This window comes from Limulus polyphemus, unplaced genomic scaffold, assembly GCF_000517525.1.
Source record: "Limulus polyphemus unplaced genomic scaffold, Limulus_polyphemus-2.1.2 Scaffold6113, whole genome shotgun sequence".
In the NCBI taxonomy this organism is placed as follows: Eukaryota; Metazoa; Arthropoda; class Merostomata; order Xiphosura; family Limulidae; genus Limulus; species Limulus polyphemus.
In genome coordinates, this window is record NW_013671723.1 from 26,288 (window position 1) to 29,849 (window position 3,562).

The following is a 3,562-nucleotide window of genomic DNA, read 5'->3' on the forward strand; positions in this document are numbered from 1 at the left end:
AATAAACAATCCAAAACTTATAAATACATGTTTACATAAATAGAATATTTTTATGAGAAATATTAGGTTAGTTCAGTTCAATGACGTTTTCCTTTATATACCTTTATATATATATATATCGTAATGCCACATCACTTCATATAGAATAATAAACTCACCAGATATTAATGGACTTCAGACTGTTTGTAGGTCTCTTTATCCTTAGAGTCAGGCAAGTTGCTGGTTGCTGATTCGTTAATCAGGTAAGCTGCTAGTTGCTGATTGGTTGGGAGGTATAGTTTATCCAAGAGAGGGCTCTACAGGTTCGTTTGTTTTTGAAGTTAAGCACAAAGCTACACAATAGGCGATCTGTGCTCTGTCCACCACGGGTTATCGAAACCCGGTTTCTAGCAGTGTAAGTCCGCAGACATACCGCTCTGCCACTGGGGGCGAAGAGGGAGGGCGTTGAAAAGTTATTTAATATAATAAGATTGGTAAATAAAAGTAAGATGTCAAAGTTTTAAGTTAGAGTTTAGGGGTGTAAATTATTATTACAACGTTTTATCTTAAAATAGGCTTAGTACGTTTAACGGTACTTTAGGCTTAGGTATATTTATACTCACTGGTGAATTGTAAAACGGGAAAAAATACATTGTTTTATTAAATAAATACAATCTACAATTAGTTTATTGTCTCCTGGTGTTATAAAAATTAACTTGTTTACTTGAACTTCGATCCGTTAGTTTAAATTCAACTTATAGATATAGGTATGTTATAATATAAATCAGGCTAAAGTAAGTACGTTTTATTATTAACGTTACGTATATTGTACTAATAAATGATTAAGTTCTATATAATTGAAGATAAACTTTATTACTTTGGTGCGAAGACAAATTAGTGATAAAAAATTATATAATTGGTTCTTAAACGTTAGGCTTAACAGTAACAGTGTTAACAATAGGCTACTGACATTTGGTATTGAGTATTTATTTTCAGGCTATAAGTCTACGGATTTCCAACAGATGCCTCTGCAAAACAAAGACAATGTATCACCCGACAACTACATAGTGTCGTAAATAAACATACTTTGAAACAAACGATACATGCACGTCGCGCGTCGGAATAAGGTAAAAGTGCTAAAAGGTTAACCATATGGTTGAGTTCCCTCCCGCAGTTCAGTCTATATGTTCCGAGAAATTATTAAATGATAGTAAATAAAGCTCCTCCCATTAGCCCTTGACAAATGAATGTGTGTGTGTTGGGGGGAGGGGGGTACCTTTAACTGAAATCGTGGCGATCACAGAGAGCCAGTTAGAGTACAGTAAACGATAATTAACTAGACAAAACGCTGTTACATGAAGAAAACAGTCAAAATAGATTGTCAAATGTCAAAACAACGTAATTTGATATTAATTATTTATTTTTGAACATTTCCCTACCCTCACGTGAAAATTTGAGGTTGATATTGGCTGTAAAACTCTCTCTCTCTCCGGGTCGGGATTTAGGTCTTTATGACCTAGGAGGGTCAGGTTCGTGGGGACCTCTTCCTCCTTTCCGGACTGTGTTTTGTCGTCTGTGAATGTTGATGTTGATACGACATGAAGGTCGGAGTAAACCGCACTTGCTCCGACACCTTTCAGGGCAATGTTCATGTTTGTATCCACAGTTACATTCTGTGTTTTGCATTACTTAAGTCAGTTCCATAATACGTATAACACATTTCACTAGTTATAGACTGATCAAATTCATTTTACATAAAATACCCTCTTAAACGTATTGTTCTTAGACTCTAACTAGTGTAGGGTTTTAAGGTCTAACAGTAGGTGGCCTGATTACATCCTTATTTTTAAAATAAATGTTTACAGATGAGAGGTACTTAGGCCTACTTCCGTCATGTATGTAATAACGATCGAGTTCACAAAGTGGGTCATTCTTTTGCCAGTTTTTCTCAAAGTAATTTAAAGTATTATGTAAGAGTCTATCAGCTATTGTTTGTACATTTGCATATCTGTGCATAAATTTTGATGAGGTACTGCGGGGGACTTTGTATGCTGTGATGATTATTGTGTTTTGTATTGTTTGTAGTTTATTTATGTGTCTTGGAACTATGTTTATCCATTCCGGGCTGGCATATTCTATTATGGCACGTATGTTTTGTATATTTTAATAATGTTATCAGGTGATGTTCCCTGGGTTTTGTAGTTTATTTATGTGTTTTGGAACGATGTTTATCCATTCCTGGAGAAGTGTTCTATTCATATATAGTTTAGGTGGATCTTTTTGGTCCTTTGTTAATCTTGAGAAGGTTAGTAATTGGTTTTTCGGGACGTTTATTTTTATTCTATATTTTTGGCAGTATTCTTCTATATTATTTAGTACTGGTTGTAGATTTGTTGTTGCTATGGATGGGGTGGGGGACACTTTTCCAGATCGCAACATCGTCCGCGAATTGTGATGCACAACCGTGATTTGGATCTTTTAATGGTATATTACTTACATACATGATGAATAGAATAGGGCTAACTACTACTTGGGGTACGCCTGCCTCTGGGGTAAATGCCTCAGAGTAGGTTCCCCGTACATTTATTTTACACGATCTGTTATCCAAGAAGTTAGATAGCCAGCGAATAATCACCCGCGGTTGTTCCAGTTCTGACATGTGGAACCTGAGACCGTTGTGCCATATTGTGTCGAATGCTTTCTCGACATCGAGAAAGCAGACGACAGTGCATTCATTTTTGTTGAAGCTATCAATTATTGTTTCTGTAAGTCTATCCAGATGATCTGTTGTCTGTCTGAATTTTCTAAAACCATTTTGTGTTTCTAATAGTTTAGAAGTGACTTCTAGGTAATTTGAGAGTCTGTTGCTTATTATTCGTTCTAGAATTTTTCCTACACAGCTGGTCAAGCTGATCGGGCGGTAGTTGTTTGGTTTATTTGCTGGCTTTCCTTCTTTATGGAACATAAGTACTATCGCTTGCTTCCGAGAAACCGGGATATATCCAGAACTCAGTGATAAGTTAAATATTGCCGTTAGGTGTTCATACAATCTCCGAGTGCCTTTTTTGAGGACGATGGCCTATATACCATCTTCTCCTGGTGCCTTGTTTTTGGTGGTTTTAATAACTTGTTGGACTTCTGTTTCTGTAATTGTTTTTGTGAGTAGATGTGTAATTGGGTTTTCTATTTCATTTAGTCTGATATTTGTGTTTTGTATGTTAACTGGATATTTAGGTATGTACAGGGTTATGTTTTGTATGATGTAATTGTTTACTTTGTTGTAAAAATGTTCGTTCATGTCTGGTCCATTGTGTGTTTTAAATGTGTTTTATAAGTGTTCTTTGAATACTTGAGCTTTTTCTGTGTTTTGTGTTTCTAGGGGTGGGTAATTGCTATTAGTGTTTCCCGTATTGGTCAATCTTTTTAAATGGTTCCAGAATTGTTTTGGGTCAGTTTTATCGTTTAGTTGGGAGCAGAAATTGTGCCAAACTATCTTGCTGTAAAACTTTATTTTGTAGAAGCTCAAGTTCAAACTCGCCGCCAGGATTACGTTTATCGTTTATTTTGTATTATTACAAGATGT